We start from the raw sequence: 21,185 nt of genomic DNA on the forward strand, positions 1-21,185 counted from the left end.
GAAGGAGGTGGGCGGGATGTTTACATCTCGCTCATCTCCGGCCCTCCGCTTCTATTGGCCGGCGGCTGTGTGACGTCGCTGTGACGCCGAATGTCCCTCCCCATTCAGGAAGTGGACGTTTGCCGCCCACAGCGAGGTCACTCAGCAGGTAAGTACGTGTGACGGGGGTTTCACGACTTTGTGCGACACGGGCAGCGATTTGCCCGTGACGCACAAACGACGGGGGCGGGTACGATCGATCGTGAAATCGCACAATTGGTCATCCCGTGTAAAGCAGGCTTTAGTGACCAAATGTAGAACTGGTGGAGGAAGGTTGAAATACATGGACCTAGGTCTTTTTTCAACCTAAGTAACTATGTAACTAACTATGTAAGTGAACAAATCCAGCAAAATCCTCTTTATTTGGATCAATTAAAATCCAATTAGAAATTGCAAATGCATTTCCCACTTTCCTTCCTACCCTTATAATTTGCATATACCGTTTGCTGGATTTTTTCACTTACTTCGTATGTTATGCTTGTGGTACTACAAGATTTGTCCGTGCATCAGGAATCCTTGCTCTGTGAGTGAACTCATTTTTGTTTATACTGCAGTATTATAGTATTTATAGTCTTGTACATAGGGGCAGTATTAAAGTAGTTATATACCGCCCCGCGCTCGGCCGCAGCCGAGCCGCTCGGATCCGGGCTCGTTTGGTGGGTGGCTCGAGCACCTCCGGACCCGGGGGTCACGTCGCTCTGAAGGGAGGCTGGCGCTACGTGAGGGGATTTTGATGGGGAGGTTCACGGCCGAGGCCGTGGTGTTTAGGGATGTAAGTTCGTGATGCCACCTAAGGGTTGTGGTGAGTGTGGACACCACCGCTGCCGTTAACTAGGCTCCCGGGGACGGTGTTATGCAGCTTAGTGTTGACCCCCTCCGTGGGTAGGGGGTTATGGTCCCGGGGCCCAGTGGTTGCGAGGTGCGGGCGTGTTAGTGCAGTGCGGTGCGGTGCGCAGCCCAAGGGCACTGTTGTACTCACTATGACAGATACACCGGAGTCTCTGGTAAACCAAAAAGGATGGTGGTCGGTGCCCGCAGCCGGCTGCGTCTGGTCCCCCACCAGGTTTGTGGTCCCCGCCTTTCTCCTGCACCTCTTTTTGATTGTCTTTGCTTCAGCAACGGTAGTCCGCTCCCCGGCTTTATGTGTGTCGGGGAACCCGTTTGCCCGCAGGCGCTGGCCCGTGGGATCTCTCTGCCTGTGCGGTGGCTTTCTATCCCCCTCGGTGGGCTGTTGCCGTCTTTCGGGTCTTGGGACGGGAAAGGACCTAAGGTCCAGACCTCAATCAGTAAATTCGACGTGGTCCAGTGGCTTCTGGACCTCGTTCTGGGTCTGAGTACCCCTCCTGGTGCTCTGGTTTCCAGTTGGTTCCCCGGTTCGGTACCGGCGGGCCACTACCCTGTCCCGGTCCCTTACGGTTCCACCAGCCGTATTCCCGGCTCCTGCAGGTGGCAACCACCGTCTGCCTCCTGGTCACAGGGTATCCAGGCTACGACCCAGACCCCTGACAGACGTTTACTCTTTACTACTACACTCTTTCACCTCCAAAACTGATCTGCTTTTGTTTTTCCCGCCTCAGGCGGCTCTCCAAACTCCTTGGTGGGCATGGCCAACCTCCTGGCTCCACCCCCTGGTGTGTACGTCAAGACCTGAGAGGGGTGGTTTTCAGGTTGGCTGCTATTACCTTAATAGGGGAAGGGTGTTTGTGCAAGGGCCTACCTGTGACTACTCGTTGGCTGCCGGCAGTGTTTTCCCTGGCTGGTCTCCCCGAGACCAGTGATTGTTTTGTCTTGTCGGTCTACTAGGCATTGCTCCCACCTAGCCAGAATCCTACTGCACACTGATGAGGGGCAATACCCCGAAACAGCTGTCTGTGGATGGATACCTGGCCTTGGTATTTCCTTTGTCATATCTTTAAACTTGTCAAAGAGTTGGATATTGACTAAAAGGGCCACTTCATGTGGTGGTTATGGTGGTTTCCTAAAAAGAGCCACTCCTTGGCTAGGTCCTTCCCGGAGGGATATCTGGCTAGTTTCTGTGTTGAGACTCCTAACAGAGGCTCCACGGACTTTTTTGATTTGCATATTTCCCAGGGGGCAATGCACCTAGGATTTCACTGTATTGAGCGCCCTCGTTGGCTGCCGGCAGTGTTTTCTCTGGCTGGTCTCCCCGAGATCAGTGATTGTTTTGTCTTGTTGGTCTACTAGGCATTGCTCCCACCTGGCCAGATTCCTACTCCACACTGATGAGGGGCAATACCCCGAAACAGCTGTCTGTGGATGGATACCTGGCCTTGGTATTTCCTTTGTCATATCTTTAAACTTGTCAAAGAGTTGGATATTGACTAAAAGGGCCACTTCATGTGGTGGTTATGGTGGTTTCCTAAAAAGAGCCACTCCTTGGCTAGGTCCTTCCCGGAGGGATATCTGGCTAGTTTCTGTGTTGAGACTCCTAACAGAGGCTCCACGGACTTTTTTGATTTGCATATTTCCCAGGGGGCAATGCACCTAGGATTTCACTGTATTGAGCGCCCTCGTTGGCTGCCGGCAGTGTTTTCTTTGGCTGGTCTTCCCGAGATCAGTGATTGTTTTGTCTTGTTGGTCTACTAGGCATTGCTCCCACCTGGCCAGATTCCTACTCCACACTGATGAGGGGCAATACCCCGAAACAGCTATCTGTGGATGGATACCTGGCCTTAGTATTTCCTTTGTCATATCTTTAAACTTGTCAAAGAGTTGGATATTGACTAAAAGGGCCACTTCATATGGTGGTTATGGTGGTTTCCTAAAAAGAGCCACTCCTTGGCTAGGTCCTTGGCTAGGTCCTTCTCGGAGGGATATCTGGCTATTTTCTGTGTTGAGACTCCTAACAGATGCTCCACGGACTTTTTTGATTTGCATATTTCCCAGGGGGCAATGCACCTTGGATTTCACTGTATTGAGCGCCCTTGTTGGCTGCCGGCAGTGTTTTCTCTGGCTGGTCTCTCCGAGATCAGTGATTGTTTTGTCCGGGGGGGTCTATGATGTCATCAGGCGTATCCATGGTGATGCTGATTGGCGGGTCTATGATGTCACTGGGGGTCATCTTGGATATCTCTGAAGACTGGCTTATGTATAGAGAATCGATTTCATTGAACACACTTCCCACAGTCCCCTATGTCCAGAGGTTAATTAAATATTTGATCCAATTGTTCTCTTCAACACTCATGTTACCCATCCTTTAGCGACTCTTGACTAAACGGTACTTTACACACTGCGATATCGGTACTGATATCGCTAGCGAGCATACCCGCCCCCGTTGGTTATGCGACACGGGCAAATCGCTGCCCGTGGCGCACAACATAGCTAACACCCGTCACACGGACTTACCTTCCCTGCAACGTCGCTGTTGCTGGTGAACCGCCTCCTAAGGGTGCGGCGTCACAGCGACGTTACATGGCAGCCGTCCAATAGCAGAGGAGGGGCGGAGATGAGTGGCTGGAACATGCCGCCCACCTCCTTCCTTCCTCATTGCCGGTGGACGGAGGTAAGGAGATGTTCGTCGCTCCTGCGGTGTCACACACAGTGATGTGTGATGCCGCAGGAACGAGGAACAACATCGCTACTCACCAGACAACGATATTTGCTGTTTGAACGACTTCTCCAACACCAACGATTTTTACCACTTTTGCGATCGTTGAAGGTCGCTCATACGTGTCACACGCTGCAATGTCGCTAACGGCGCTGGATGTGCGTCACAAATACCGTGACCCCGACGATAAATCGTTAGCGATGACGCAGCGTGTAAAGCCCTTTGAAGACCCAGGAGGGTCGAAACATCGAATTTGGTTTCACAGTCGCGTTTCTTCTTTTTGTTTAATAAATATCACTTTTTTGCATCAAAAATCAAAGAGTGCAGTGAATTTTTTTGACATATTGCAACTTATTTTATACACAATTCTTCCAGTAAAATTCGCCAACAGGAGTTTCAAAAAATCTTGGTCAAATCCAAGAGTTAATTAATGGTCCATATTCGAATTTTTGTCCCTTTCTTTTCTCTATTCCTTTTTGTAACCCCTTCACTGCAACTTATAAAACCTCCGCATTCTGATGCTTGATGGGAGTAAATTTTGGTTGTGGAAGGAATTTATTCTGTGCGGCTTTACTCATAGATACTCCCTGATCCCGTGATTACTTGGTGAAACAAGGGGTTAGCAGTAATGTCTCTCCCCAGATTGCTCCCTGCCCCGCTCCTCTTTTATCTTCAGAAGGCAGAAGATGAGCTTAATGCTGACATTTTAGTTCTAAGACAATAATTCTTTGAGGAAGAAGAGATTTGTTCAGAGAGTGGTGTGACATTTTTTATCTTGCCTGGGATTACACACTGTGTGCCTTTTGTTTTATAGAGAATCAAGCCTGTTATAAGCCTTTTTCTACATCAGTAAATGCAACATTTCACCCAAATCAGGCAGAAAGCCAGAATCATAAAATAAAGAAAATCACATTAACTAACAACATGTCTAAAGCGCACAGGTAAGAGGATGATGGATGGAATATTAAGTACTACCTCTTATTATTACTGATCGTTAGATAATGGAGAGCAAAAGGCATAAAACCAAACCAAAATCACCTTATCAAACAGAGGAGGCAAAAAAATCATCAGAAAATGTGTCTTACACAATAGATTTTTAAAATTTATTATGGAAGTATGCAAAGTAATGTTAGCCCTCTGCTTAATGTTGTTCTAATACTTGGTTTTGAAAATAATCTGATGACAGCATGTCCTAGTGCTAACATCGCAGAGCCAACGAAGGGGACATTATTATATATTACCTACTGGAATCAATGGGCCGTCAATTTAGCTGTCACTGCGTCACCATGTTGTGCTATCAGAGATAGAGATGTTATTTGTTTCTCTCCTTCATGTGTAATAGTGACCTCTGTACTCTAGTAGTAATGTTTTGCCAACAGATATTATGCAGGGAATTCCCCGTTCTATTTCCCCCGAAAATAAGACCTACCCTGATAATAAGCCCTAGCATGATTTTACATAATTTTTGGAGTATGCTTGAAATATAAGCCCTACTCCAAAAATAAAGCCTAGTTACAATCAGGGCCGACGTTAGGGGAGTCAAGCTGTGTAATTTCTCAGGGCTCCCACTCTGTTAGGGGCTCCAACGTTTGTATGCCGTGGTTAAAATTGTTTAAGGACCTTTGGTGACTTCAGTCATGTGACCAAAGGTCTTTTAATTGCAGGAGTCTAAAAGAACTGAACAGGAGGAAGGCTGGTATGCAGGGAGAGCAAACTGGGCAATTTCACAGGGCCCCAATTTCCTAGGGGCCCCAGCGTTTATATCCTGATGATCGGACTGCTTAAGGACCTTTGTGACATCATGTCATGTGACTATGTTTTAACAAAGGTCTCTTAATTGCAGTCTAAACCTGAAGAGGAGGCAGGCTGGTATCTATATGCAGTGTATGTGGATAGATAGATAGATAGATAGATAGAGAGATAGATAGATAGATAGATAGATAGATAGATAGAAGGATGATAGATAGATAGATACATGGATAGATAGATAGAGGGATAGATGGATAGATAGATAGATAGATAGATAGATAGAGGGATAGATGGATAGATAGATAGATAGATAGAGGGATAGATAGATAGATAGATGATAGATAGATAGATAGAGGGATAGATAGATAGAGATAGAGGGATAGATAGAGGGATGGATAGATAGATAAATAGAGGGATAGATAGATAGATAGAGGGATAGATAGATAGAGGGATAGATAGATAGATAGATAGATAGATAGATAGATGATAGATACATGGATAGATACATGGATAGATAGATAGATAGATAGATAGAGGGATAGATAGATAGATAGATAGACAGACAGATAGAGGGATAGATAGAGGGATAGATACATAGATAGATAGATAGATAGAGGGATAGATAGATAGATAGATAGATACATGGATAGATAGATAGATAGATAGAGGGATAGATAGATAGATACATGGATAGATAGATAGATAGATATATAGATAGAGGGATAGATAGATAGATAGATAGATAGATAGAGGGATAGATAGATAGATAGATAGATAGATAGATAGAGGGATAGATAGATAGATAGATAGATAGATAGATAGATAGAGGGATAGATAGAGGGATAGATAGATAGAGGGATAGATACATGGATAGATAGATAGATAGATAGATAGATAGAGGGATAGATAGATAGATAGAGGGATAGATAGATAGATAGATAGATAGATAGATAGATAGATAGATAGAGGGATAGATAGAGGGATAGATAGATAGATACATGGATAGATAGATAGATAGATAGATAGATAGATAGATAGAGAGATAGATAGATAGAGGGATAGATACACATTTGTATACTGTCTTTATTTATAACACACATAGTTTGAAAAGTTATGATGATGTTCCAGAATATGATCTAACTATAATTGAATAAATGTAAATTGCTGTTCATGCAAAAAAAGACATCCCTTTAAATAATCCCTAGCCCATCTTCTGAAGCAAAAGACAATATAAGACCCTGTCTTATTTTCAGAGAAACACGGTAGATGATTATTTGAAAATGGGTTTCTTGCACCAGGCATCTTTATTATTTCAGCCTAGCCAATAGATGGGCCTGATGCAGCTAATGTTGAGCTCCACTTCCCCTTCTCTCCTGCTAGCGCAGTAATCCAATGCTGTTCTAGATGGCACTCGGGTTGCAAGGGATACAGTGCCTACAATGTTATTATTGTGCTTGTCAGACACTATGGGAGCCATTCATCAAATTATTTTCAATAGAAAACTGATGTAAAAAACTTTGAAAAGTTGCAGAATTTTTTTGCCAGGTGGAGTTGTCTTTTGATGTTTTTGGCCATCTTGAAGCGGCTACTCTGAAACGGGCAGAGCTGGGAAGCAGCAGAGGTGAGATGGTGTGTAGCTACTTCCGCTCATCAAATGTTACTTTAGTCCTTGACTGGAGTAATATTTCTGGCAGGGTGCACAGAGCTTCTTGCCACTGTAAAGATGTGACATACGTATTCATTAAAGGGAACCTGTCAGGTCAAAAAAGCGTTATAACCTACAAGCAGGAGCATGTGTGAGCCAGTATCCCCTTCTTACCCATCCCTGTGTTGTAATAATGTGTAATATGAAAGTAATAAAATACGTTTTATTATTTACATATTCGCTATGTAAATGAGTAGAGTCTCTAGCCCCACGGGCGTTTTATCGCCCTGTGGGCGTTTGCATGCTTTCCATGGTATCATGGCCCTGTGGGCGTGATACCATGGATTTACATGAGCGATGTCACCGTCGGCTCCTTCGGAATCCCGTGCGTGCGTGTGATGCCCTGGCCTATCAGGTCGTCACAGCGTATTGTGCAATCTGCCCTTCTGCATGATATCCAATCCTCCTTTGCTTATGGATCTCTAGCCTGTGGTGTTGCTAAGAACAAGCTAATCAAAATCCTAGAAACACTGCACCACACCCACCAGACACACCAGTGGACAACCTGAAGGGAATAAAGCTGGACACTTGGGGAGTTGGTAAGGGGAGGTCAGGAGTGTCAGGAGTAGTCAGTCGAGTGGTGACTCTCGAGAGGAGAGGTCACAAGTCGTTGGAGGAGGTTAGGACCTGGGCTCCTCAGTTACTAGGTGGCAGACGTTGGTCTGGGCCTGGTAGGAGCTGGAACCCCGGTCGCAGGTGATCGTGTCAAGGGGCACGGAACTGCCGAGCAGGGCAGCCGGCGGCCTTGAACCATCTCCGGGCAGGGTCCTGGGCACGGCGGGGTACGTGGACCCTAGGGCGGGAAGTAACTTCACGCGTCCTGGTAATTTACCCGACGAGGGCAAAGACTTCACGATTCGTCCTCCACCCACTCCAAAATCGGGGTACTAGCACAACGAGGGGGATAGGACTTTCCCAAGATATAGTCCCGAAAATCCCAAGTGTGAACCCTTAGAGCAAGCTCACTCCGTTAGCCATACGGGTAAGCGGGACCCATTCAGTTTCAAGCTGAGAAGGATCAACTACAGACAGAGGTGGTAAGGTCAAGGTCACAGGCTAACAGGTAACACCATAGGGAACGGGATCCCAGCGTGCCATCTCCTTGCTACAGCGGTGCTAAGAATTCTGGTTTACAAGTTGTCGGTGTCAGTATTATTTGACTGAGTGAGTAGGCAGTGCCCCTTTCCTCCCCAACGGTGCTCTCCTCTCACCATCACCAAGCCCCGGGGCATCCTCCCCCTACCCACGGAGGGGTTAAACATCTGGCTGCCATTTCACCGCCACCGGGCGCTCCCAACAGCAACGGTGGTATTCCACCATACCACACACCGTGGGTGGCGTCACGAACTCTAACCACAAAATCCCCTGTAAATACCCCCCTTTCAGTTCAAGTGTCCGCGCGACCCCACTCGGGTCCGGAGACCCCTCGAGCCACCGCGGATCCGGATCCGAGCGGTGGCCCGGCTGCTGGCGCTGGGGCGGTACATGCGCGCTTACCATTCTCGCTGCCTTCTCATCCTGGTATTTACTTGCTGGGTTCAGACTCGCGCTGCGCATTATTGGAACCACAGGAGTCTTCTGAGTATGCGCAATGCGCCTCTGAAGCCACCAGGCTAAGAAAGCGTCGAGAATGGTAAGCGCGCACATGCAGGACTCTGGAGGAGCAGACGTGAGGTCGCTCATGTAAATCCATGGTATCATGTCCACATTGGCGTGATACCATGGAAAGCATGCAAACGCCCACGGAGCAATACGACGCCCATGGGGCTAGAGACCCTACTCATTTACATAGGGCATATGTGAGTAATAAAACGTATTTTATTACTTTCATATTACACATTATTTCAACATGGGGATGTATAGGAAGGGGTTACTGGCTCACACATGCTCTTGCTTGTAGGTTATAATGCTTTTTTGACCTGACAGGTTCCCTTTAAGCACCATACATCTCTTAATACATTTGCTGTATAATACTCCATTGAGTCCTTCATTAAGCCTGGCCTTTGTAGTAACTAGTCTTTCTAGCATCTTCATTGTAGACATGTATTGTACTAGTTCACAGTTATATTGCAGAAGTCCACAATCTTCTACTTTGTGACATGTATTGAAAATCTTGTGAAACCTTGACTGCCCTACTGCAGAGGCTTTCTTCATATTGTCAGCAGAATCCCCCCACCAAACCCCCCCTTTTCCCCAACCGCTAATAAAAACACAACACCCTTCTTTGGATAAATTGGCCAAATCGGCCCGGTTTATTAACAAACATTATAACAGATAATAAATAACCATTTTACCAATGCAAGGGCGGTTCTTGGAGCCCCAAAACCTGGCGGACACCAAATATTGTTACCAAACCATCCGGCATATTTTGCCCCCAGCCGCGACCACAAGCTCGGGGGCCTTTGCCGGAAAACCGTGTCCCTAACCGACTCTCAGGGGACCCCACCCCTGGAGAGCCCCCCCAAGTCCGCCAGGCAATTACCATACCAGAATAAACAAAGGGGGGTGGTCCCCCATCTATCTGATGTACCACCCCCCACCCCGAATTTCCACCGACTCCAAGAACCCCCCTCGCCACCGCCACCACGAGCATTACCTGACACCTCATTATGCGAGTCACCCCACCAAAACGAGTGCTCGCTCCACTCCTTCCTGAATGCTCAAGGCCCATAAATCAATACCCACGTCAGTCAGGTGCACACCATCTGATCGCCAAAAATTCCCCTCCCCTGAGTCCAAGTCCCTGTGCCGAACCACAACTCCTCCATTCCTGGCCACAAAATTCCCAACCACCCTGTTGACCTTTATTCTGGTCTTGTCGATCCCCTCCAGGGACCGAGCCCCCCGCCAAACCTTTCTGGGAACAATGTCCGACCAAACCACCCTCAGGTTAGGGCAAACTGACCAAAGGCGGAGCAGGTCATACCGTATATCCCGAATCAACTCCCGGCAAGGGCGGGCCCCTAAATCGTTTCCCCCAATGTGCAACACCAGCACATCTGGGGTGCGATCCAATCGAGCGAACCGGTGAAAATCAACCAACACCTGCCGCCAGCGCATGCCCCTCACCCCGATCCAACGTACGATTACCTCGTCTCTGGACCAACCCAACTGCCGACCATTGCGCCGCACATCAGCTCTCAGTGCCCCCCAATAAACAAATGAATGGCCGAAAATCCAGACCAGGGACGCACCACCTATAAAAGGAAACAAAACAAGAAAAGAGGGGGGGGTACAACAACCACAAATCAGACACACTCCAGTAACTACCATTAACTTTAGAACAGCATTACAAGTTGTTTTTTTTTTTTTTTTCTAAAAAATACACCACTAGACCAGACTAGCCCCGACTTTTACAACAAGTGGGGGCGGACATACAGCCTGAACCTCCTCGACTCCCACCTGCCTATCCTCTTCACTGTCTCCGCTGGAAGCCCCCACCTGTCGGCCTCCGTCGCCGCCCCAATGCGAAAAGAGTGGGCTGAAAACTTGTCCGCCTCCAACCCCAACCTCTCCAGGCATTTCCGAAAGACTGTCACAAACTGGTACCTGGACAAAAACGATCCGTCCTGATGCTTCAACAACGGGCCCAGGCGGCCAGGCCCCAATTCTAAGTACTGTTTAAAACAAGAGACAGGGCACATCAAGGACCCCGCCAATGCCCATAAAGTGACCCTTCTTCCACGACCAAGTTGATCCGTCTTAGACCGCCGAGTCCAAAATTCCACAGAGTCTCCTAAATCAACTGTGTCTTCTCCCAAAACACCCCCCCCACGGGACGACACTGGGGACACCAATTTGCCTATCCTCGTAGCTCCAAAGAAAGCCCAGGAAACGCCAACCGAAACAAAACCAATTCAAAATAGGAAACACAAACTCGCTCCAGCTGAACACCCAGCTCTTCCAGCAGCTGGAATGACACCAGCCTCCGACTGTCCAGTCTATGAAGCCCCTTACTCAAGCCCCTCACAGCTTGTCGAACCAAAAAATTCTTTGTTATGTCAACAACCCCCCGCAATTTACAACCAAACGCAACCCCTGCCATAAACCGATTAACCCTGGAAAAAGACCACTGACCGGAAGCCATCCGGCACATCCAACAAAGCAAAGCGCCTACAGAATCCTCGGCAGACTCCCCCGCCCCAAATTCCTGCCTCCAATTTGTCCATTCCATCCAAGCTGCTTCATACGCAGCCCACGTGCTAGGGGCCAATGATGCTCTGATCAACGAACTCGCCTTTCGAACACCAATTCCAAGAGCTCCGCCGGCCAGATGCTGCCAGCGGACTCCGCTTCCGGTGCCAGGCTCCAAAAACGATCCCACTGTAAGCGAGAAAGGGAATCAGCAATGGAGTTCTCAACCCCCGGTACATGCACTGCCACAACCCACGCATTAAGACAAAGGCACCGTAGCACAAAGTACCGCAACAAGCGGACCACCGGAGGAGATTCGCCCGACAGGTTATTAATTGTCATGACCACCGACATATTATCACAGTGAAAACGAATTTTTCTGTTGCTGAAATGCTCTCCCCAAATGGACACTGCCACCACAATTGGAAAAAAATCCAACAAAGTCAAATTCCGTGTAAACCCTGCTTCATGCCAAGCCGCGGGCCACTCTCCCACGCACCATCTGCCGCCGAAGTAAGCTCCAAAGCCCTTACCCCCCGCTGCATCGGTGAAGAGCTCACAATCAAAATCATCTAAGACTTCCGCAATCATTAGCGACCGGCCATTGTACTTCTCTAAAAAACTGCCCCATACCGCCAAATCCTCCCTAAGGTCCCGAGTCAACCTTATGTAATGCCTTGGGGAGCGCGCTCCAGAGGTCGCCGACGCCAACCTTCGTGAGAAAACCCGGCCCATGGGCATGATGCGGCAAGCAAAATTAAGCTTGCCCAACAAAGACTGGCGGTCCCTCAACTGAATTTTTTTAAGACGAACAGCCGATCCCACCTCTGCCCGCAAAGCTGAGATCTTTTCTTCAGGCAGCCTGCCCTCCATCAACACAGTATCAATAGTGATACCCAAAAAATTCAGACAAGTACACGGGCCTTCCGTCTTATCCTGAGCCAAGGGGACCCCGAACTGGCCAGACAACCACTGCATAGTCCCCAACAACGTCTGACACACTGCCGACTCAGCGTGGCCGATAAACAAAAAATCGTCAAGATAATGGATCGCCGACGAGAGCTGCGCCACATCACACACTGCCCATTCTAAAAAGGAACTGAACGCTTCAAAATAAGCGCAAGAAATAGAACACCCCATTGGTAAACAACGATCAACAAAATAGGAACCGTCCCAAAAACAACCCAACAGATGCATGCTCTCAGGATGCACCGGCAGCAAGCGGAATGCCGATTCGATGTCCGTCTTTGCTAGCAATGCTCCCCGACTACATTTCCGAACCCAGCTGACGGCTGCGTCAAACGAGGTATAAACCACCGAGCAAAGTTCTGGGTCAATGCCGTCATTCACCGACAAACCCTTGGGGAACGACAAATGCTGAATGAGCCGAAATTTGTTCGGCTCCTTCTTTGGGACGACCCCTAACGGAGATACTACCAAATTGGGAATGGGGGAAGATGCAAACGGACCCGCCATCCGCCCACAAGAAACCTCCAACCTCCGGGTGTCGCCGCGCCGACAACAAATTCTTTAACTGAAACGGAACAACATGAGGAGGGGGGGGGATCCTGAAACCAACACGAAAACCGTCCTCCAACAATACCGCCTTATCCCGCTTAGGGTATCTATCTAGATAAGGGGTCATCTCGTGAAGCCTCACCGGGCTCACCCCCTTTTCCAGAATCTCCCCCTGCCTTGGGCCTTCCCTTCTTAAAGCAACGAGCCGCTCCATGGGAGGAACCTCCACAACCTGAACACTGATGCTTAAACTTGCAGGAGTTCCCAAACTTGCACTGGCTGTCGTTAAACTGCCAGCACACCCCTGCCTTTGCTCCAACACCCCCTTCCTGGGTCCCCGCTCCCCCAGCAGTATTGTGGCCGGCCGACCCAGCCCCCCCATGAAAGGGCTGACCGTAACGAGCCGGTGCCATGACTTTCAACCATAAACCAATATCCTTCTGATCCCAACGGATACTGGGCCGCACAGGTTTCCGCTGCCTAAATTGTTCATCGTACTGCAACCAAGTCTGCCCGCCATAAATCCTATGAGCTTCCGCTATAGCATCAATGTAGCAGAATAGCCCAGAACAATTATCCAGCGCCTTTTCGCCAATGACGCTAGCTAGGATCGCAAAAGCCTGCAACCAGTTAACAAACGTTTGAGGGATCAGCCGCCACCTCCGCTTTTCTTCCTCCTCCTTCTTGCTATTGTGACGCCCTGGGCAAGCCAGGGGTCACAGGTCATCACACCACCACACCCTACACCCCAGTTAGGAACACCCAAGCTACCAAAATCCTTGTTGCCTTCCTCCAGGGGCTGATGTTCACACTAGGGGGTGGGCCAGGCGGTTGGCTCCGCCCACCGAGGAGTTCACAGCCCTGGAGGCGGGAAGAACCAGGCAGTCAGCTCAGGGAAGAGCTTGAGTAAAGAGTGCAGTTTAGGAAGTGAAAGTAGAAGGAAGTAGTAGTAAAGCTAAAGAGAGAAGCTGAAGTGACAGTAGTAAAGCCTGAATTTGGTCCGGCTGTGTGCCCGGACAGTGACAGCAAGGTCAGCAGACGGCGGTGACAGTCTGCAGGGGTGACTGCTCGGAGGTTGCTGGAAGGACCGCGGACGGGTAGTGGCCCGGCGGTCTGGAGCAGTATACAAAGAACAGTCAGCACCAGGGCAGGGGCCTCTCGGATCCCGGCAAGGCTAGGAGTCACCATAATTTGCCAAATCCGTCAGTGAAGGGGACGACTGTCTCCAAACAACCAAGTCCCGATAGAAGGCAACAGTCCAACCGTAACGGAGAGACACCGCCACCGCCAGGGCACCAGTTTCTCAGGGCCAGCGCCTGCGGGCAAAGTAGGGCTCCTCCGGCCCATAACCAAGCCGGGGAGCGGGTTACCGGTGGGAACCCATCGCAACCATCATCAACTTAGGTGCAGGACAGAGGGACCGTCACCGTCACCTACAGGGGAAAGCAAGTGCAGCTGTCCGTGGGAACCGTCTTTCCAGCCGTGTGTTTTACCGAGAACTGTGTCATCGTCTCAGGCTAAGTGAGTACCACGGTGCCGCAAGGCACAGCGCTGCCCCCGCGTCCCTGCGCCCACCAAGCCCTGCACCTCTCACCTCATCGCTGGGCCCCAGGATCACCAACCCCTACCCACGGAGGGGCAACACAACAACTGGCTGCTCCCTACCATCATTCCCGGGATCCGCATACAGAGCAGCGGTGGTGCCAACAAATCACCACAATAAACTATATCCCAACACCCAATCCCCTTTCACTCACGGGCGAGGAGCGCCGCTAGAGTCCCCGGGATCCGGCCCATCGCTCAAGCCACCGAGCAGCGGCAGGCCGCAGCAGCCGCGGCAGCCGGACCCGAGCAGTAGGGAGAGCGCGGCGTCCCCTCCTCCGCCCGCGACACTATCATCCTTCTTTCTCTTATCTAAATTAAACTTCTCCAAAGGAAGGAGGGAAAAAATCTCCACGTATTCATCCTTCCAAATCTTCTCCTTCACTTCCTTCTTTAAATGCGCCCCCAGAGGGCCCTCAAAGCAAACGTACACCTCCCCTCTGGCCCTATCATCCAAAATAATCCTATCTCCCTCCTTATCCTTCTCCTTTTGCCCGGGATCCGCCACGCCATCCCCAGCAACCACCTCACTCCCCGTCGGTACCACAACCACAGCCGATGCTGCCGCCCCAGAACCCGGCACCCACGCTGGGACAGGGGACCCGGTCGCCCCCTTACTCGCCCTATCCAACTGCGCCAGCAAATCACACACACCCTTCAAAACATTGCTCAGACTACCGACATCAAACCCCGCCGCGCTCGGCCCCGCGACCCCCAGACCCACCATGATGCCCTGCGCCTGGCCACTGCTCACTCCCGGGGAAACTAAACTTGGTGGGGACGCACAAAACATAGAGGAGTACTCACCAAGCTGCGTCGGTACATGAGACCCACCAGCCGAAAATCCTGACTCCAGACGACGATCTCCTCCAGAATGGCCCAGCACGGAAACGTCTTCGGCAGCTCGACCAGGGGGGACCTGGGAACCCGCCGCGCTCGACCCTGGTCGGATGACCCGGGAGCGAACCGGATAATGAGATACAGGACGACTCCCCTCAGATGCCGACCGTGAAGGCGACCTCCTCCTGGATCGCGACCTCGACCGGGATGACGCAGGCCCCTGCCGTGCAGGCGAATTTCTCCCCGTCGCTGACCTCCCTGATGGCGACCCGCTCCTCCGCGTCGAAGGGGACCTGAACCTGGACCGCGACCTCCTCTCTGGCGATGATCTCCGCAGCTGCGAAGCCCCACTCCTGGCATTATCCTCGAACCCAGCGCGCGCTGTCCTCCTGGAAGCTGCATCCATCCCGGGCTCGACAGGTGATGTTCCTTGAAGGGTCGTACTCCCAATTCCCGGCCCCGGAGGCCCCGCAGCAACACCATCTCCGTCCTGTCTAGCAGTCCCCCCGACAGGAGCATCGCCAGGGAGGACCGCCGCCATTTTGTTGTAGCCTGAAGCAGTAGAGGCAGCTGAGCCGGTCATATGACCCCTGGAGGGACCGCCCACCGCCGCAGGTTCTGAACGTCGAGAAGGATTCCTCCCTCGCCTGCTCCTGCCAGCTGCTGCAGGTGGATTCTTCTGGTGAGGAGGGTCCCCGGAGGGGCTCCTACGGCGCCGCTGAGGACCAGGAGCAGCATCAGGCGAGAACCTCTCCGGTGCCCTCGCCCTGCGCCCACTCCGGAGCGGTGGGGGGTCAGCATCAGACACCGCATCCGGACCTCCCAGGATCTCCCTCAATGCTGTCCTGACCGCCGCTCCATCCGCGCCGCCAGCAGCAGCCCAAAGCTGCTCCAGGAGTCCTGCAACCGATGCCATCAGATCAGGGGGAGACCAGATGAGGTGACACGGAGACCTTCTCTAACGGTACCTCGCACCAAAGTAGTGCCCCCCCCTTTTCCCCTGGACATATATACAGCCCCCACCCTGTCCCCTCCCCTGGCCCTATAAATCCACCCCCCTAAACTCTTGACCCCACAAAAGCCCGCTCTTTCTATAAAAAATCATTAACCCCTTGCTGCCCTGCAAAGGTGAGTCATGGGTCACTACGCCCATGGCTCTGCCCTGGCTCCGTTCAGCCTTTCAATGTAGTGTTTTATTTTTAATGGAAATAAAGCCTAAACGTATATATAAAGGTACCGATTCAGTAATGTCTTAATGAAGGGCTTGCTGGAGTATGATGTAGCGAACACATTAAGAGGCACACACCGCTTAATGAATTTCATGCATCTTCTCAATGTCGTGTGCGCCTCACCAGAAGTGCCGAGACTGCAGTAGCATTTTAAGAGTAAGAAAGACTGTCACTTCTGCAGAACTTAACATTTGGGTGTCACCATGCCCTGTCCTACACTGGCTCCTCCCGAGCTCTGCTTACTTTGGCGAGGTTGCTTCCAACTGGCATAAAAAAGCCAACATTTCCAAGATTTTTGCGCAACTTAACGTGGTGTATTTCTTTTTTTACTTTTCAAAGTGCTGTATGCAAATTTAGTGGTGTAAAAGCTTTGACGAATTGGTCCCAAAGTGTTTATGATCCCACATGAATGTTGGTGAATGGAAAAATGTTTCTTTGGCACTTAGAGGCTGAAAATCAGTCTACGTGAAGGCCAAGGGATAGACAAACAGTTCATTATGTGAGGTGTCGGCTATGGGACCTGACCCTGTAACGCATAGCTCTGTCATTAGGCGACACTATATTCATGGGACAAGTAGGTACTGCACAGATGATCTAAAATCATCCAGCAACTGGAGTTAAGACTTCAGCAGCAGACTGGAAGTATGCAGCAGTGACCCATGTGATACTGGGAAGCAGTGAGCATTTATTTGTCTCTGCAAAGGAAAGAAGTGTCTGTTTGTCTCTCTGCAAAGGAGGAGTACTCAGAAAAGTGCAATGTATGTATCCTGAGAAAAGTAAAGTTACAGAGATCTGCCAGTTCAGGACAGATCCTGCCAGGAGTGGAGAACAGCTCAGGATAGTTCAAAAGCAAACTATTGTGTAGCAGAAGTGTAGTTGAGAGAAGTGACCACAGGACTCACTATCACCCTCACATCACTGCAATTATAAGATACAGTGTTCTACTCTATGTACATCCACATTGTAAGGAGAAAGACTCTGTGTAAGGAGAAAGACTTTGTGTAAGGAGAGAAGATATTCTGTGAACAGACTGTCATATATGTTATTGTGAAAGCTCTGTGTGAAGATTATTAAGCCTTCCATCTACTACTGCCTGAAACGAGTGTTGTAGAGCTGTGTGTTGCTGAAATTGATACATCACCTCATGTCTGGAAGATGCTGGTTAAGTGTGCCCTGATATAATCCTCCAAATTTCCAAAGAACTCATGTTTACTTTGCCCAGCCTCCCTATACAGAGTGTGGCTGTGTTCATAACCATTGTAGTAGGAGCCTAGCTGCCCATACATAGAGGTTTGTAGTCCAAATAGTGGCATTTTGCCCAGATACGGATGTTTTTAACCTAGATAGTGGCATTTAAGTTAGGTTCCCGGATTACAGAGATATACTTTGCCGTTGGTTTCGGGGCTTACATGCATTGGCCAATACATAAACTAAATATCTCTTTTTTGCAGTAATGCAGTGCCATATTTTCCCTTGTACATTTTTGGCTTTTTCAGTGTGCAACTGTATACATTTATAGTTACTATGTTTTTCCAGTTAGCACCTGTTCACATTTGTTGGATGTGCGGGTCAGTTTTTTTATATTTCTAGTGAGTCTTTTTCTGACTGGGCACTCCGTGCTAAGACCTGGCTGTGTTCATAACCATTGTAGCAGGAGCCTAGCTGCCCATACATGGAGGTTTGTAGTCCAAATAGTGGCATTTTGGCCAATACATAAACTAAATATATCTCTTTTGCAGTAATGCAGTGCCATATTTTCCTTGTACATTTTTGGCTTTTTCAGTGTGCAACTGTATGCATTTATAGTCCCTATACAGAGTGGCAGACATACAACATTCATTCTGCGGGTAGTGCTGGTGATCGAAGAGATGTCAGCACTAGAAGTGCTAAGTGGCTCAAACTTTTCCAGTCAGCTGAGACTATGGTGGCTGAGACCTATAATGCCATTGAGTCTGGCAGTATGTGTGTGTCCTGTCCATCTGGAGTGATATCAGGTCCCAGGGGAACCCTGGAGTTCCCCTTTTATAAGTGGAGTAGCCAGGACAAAGCTTGTTCTTAGTAGCCATTTTTAGAGCTACCAGGTGACCACAGATGGAGTCCCGTCACTTGAGGGCTCGGATGCACCAAGAAATGATCAGTATGAGTTTTTATTTGAGATCTACACAATATTCCCAGCCCCTAAAGCATTCATTTGTATTTCCACAGCACAAAGGATATTTATGATTCCCCTTAGCTTCCATTTATAAAGGATCACCAGGCTTTTAGCTCAGCTACAAATAGACAGCTTATAACTTGTGTGGGCTACACGACGAGATCAGCTTTGTACGAGGAATGACATCACTTAACGTCACCAAAACTGTAAACATATATGTGATTTCCCCTGAGTCCTGAGAATTGTGGGAAAAGCTGATCTGTAGTACAAGGAAAACCAAGAGCAAAACATTCATTTCCCAGGCTTTCCACTTGCTTGAGCAGATATACTGAGTGAGAGAAGGGTCCATATTACTGTAATTAGCACAAACCTGAATCAATCTCACTGATCGATACAGCAAACACTCATAGATGATCTGGTGCACTTACAGCCATCTGGGGGCATTCTCTGCTATTCTGCTGTGATAGCGCTAACATGTCTTAGAGGTGGCATTATGAGCTGGCATTTCTTAGCCGCCCTACAAACTAGCTATTTTGTCTGGCTCTCCCATACACAGGAGCACTCGCTCAGACAAATGCTCCTATGTTCTCTATAAGAGAACTGCTGGCAAACATCTGAGTTGGGAGCTTATCTCAGAGAAAACAAAAAAATCAGGAGTCCGAAATCAGACATGGCAGATCCTTAAAGGGTTACTCCCATCTTCAAGCTCCTATCCCAATATATAGTAAGTGTATTATAATATTAACAAATACCTCCAATTAGAAATGTAGTTGTAGCGCTTGGTTCTGGTCCCAGCGTGGCATTTTCACATAACATCGCTCCTAAGCCCAGGCGGGGGCGCCCTTCCCCTCACCTGCCTCCCGGTTTCATGTGCTCCGCTCCTGGCCCGAGCTCTGCTGTGGCCTCCTCCTGCTTTCGAGCCACATGCAGGCCTCCTGGGAGTGCCCATAGGGTGCGCGCGCAGCCACGGCACCTTTCTTAAAGGGCCGGCGTCCCATTACCCAAAAGTGATCCTAGAGGTAATCTCACTCTGAAAGGTATTTAAGATCACCTCCTCTTAGAGGGGGTGCCTGAACAACGTTGCCTACTAGTTAGTGCGTTGCTAGTTCTCAGGTCCCTTTACGCTACTGTGTCTAGTACTGCTTGCCTTGTCCTAGTTCCAGTGTTGTGTTGCTAAACTGTGTCTCATCCTAGAGCCTGCTCTCTAACAGCATCTCTGTGCTGCCACATCTGAGCCACCATCTCCGTGCTGCCAAGTTCGGGTTACCATCTCCGTGCTGCACACCAGCACCGGACGCTAAGGGACTTTACCAGTCCATAAGCACCGACCTCCACTGGTTCCTGGCATTTGTGCATTTAAGCCCCCCTATGGCTGCGCCAGACAATCCTTGTATAGGTGTTCGCTATTGGTTAGCTCCCTCAGGGGAGTCCAGTGTATGGCCCAGTGGGTCCACTTCCGGATGCTCGCCACCCCTTGGCGACCGTAGCAGTAGTATAGTTCTCCTTATTCACTATGTCACTTACTTAACGTTCAGGGCATTGCAGGACCTTAGGTATCCATGGTTATGACCACGCATATAGTCACAGTTAGTTGTTCATGGTCCTATACATGCCCTGAACATGAGGTAAGTGACATAGTGAATCAGGAGAACTATAATACATTTCTAATTGGAGGCTTTTGCTAATATTATTATTATATTACATCTACTAAATATTGGGATAGGATCTTGGGGATGGGAATAACCCTTAAACTCCCCCAATATTCATCTGTCCTGGATCACCCACACATTATAATGTTGGACAAGTCTGTCAATATTGGAGCTTTTACCCAATCTGTCTAATGTATATGGAAGCTTCAAACTTTTGACATGTTATAGTGACATGTCAGAAATTTTGACCAGTGGAGGTCCGTCTGCTAAGACCCCAATTGATCCATGGAATGAAGAGGCAGAAGTGTCCAGATGAGCACTGTGCCCCTTCAACTGTGTTTGGTTCAGATGTAATAGTCAATTTTCTGACCCTCAGAGAGATTAGAAGAGGGGTTGTAGGGAGTCGGGTAATACATAACGACAGGATCAAACTGCATAGCGTTTGTTTGTAGTCTGTTACTCTACAGTAGAAACACTTTGGTTAGGACAGGGGCTGTAAATACACAAATATATCACCTGCATTGAAAAAAAGAAACCAAATAATTTCATATTCTATTATTTAAAAAGCCAATCATATGACAGGATTTCATAGAATACCGCCATCACAAGACAGCACCAAGTTCAACCGTGGTCAGCTCCGACTGTCTATCTGCACAAGCTTTTATACATAAAAACCTACTTTGTTATGTATAAAAGATCCTTTTAATTTGGGCTACAGGCTTTGATGTACAAAGTAAAGGTCATATGTCTAGTGTAAAAAGAGTGTAAATTAATAATGAGACAGTGGCTAGTCAAGTCCTAATTATCATCTATCATATGTAGATTTAGCAGGGTATAATGTATCATTGAAATATTTATTTTTTGCTTAGTGATAATGACCCGAAGTAAGATAATACAAAACCAATGTTGGACTGGGATTGGAAGGGCCCACCAGTAACATTGACTCTGGGGGCCACTGCTCAGCTACATGCAAATATCACAATTCTTTCACAAATTTATA

This window comes from Anomaloglossus baeobatrachus, chromosome 5, assembly GCF_048569485.1.
Source record: "Anomaloglossus baeobatrachus isolate aAnoBae1 chromosome 5, aAnoBae1.hap1, whole genome shotgun sequence".
NCBI classification, from domain to species: domain Eukaryota; kingdom Metazoa; phylum Chordata; class Amphibia; order Anura; family Aromobatidae; genus Anomaloglossus; species Anomaloglossus baeobatrachus.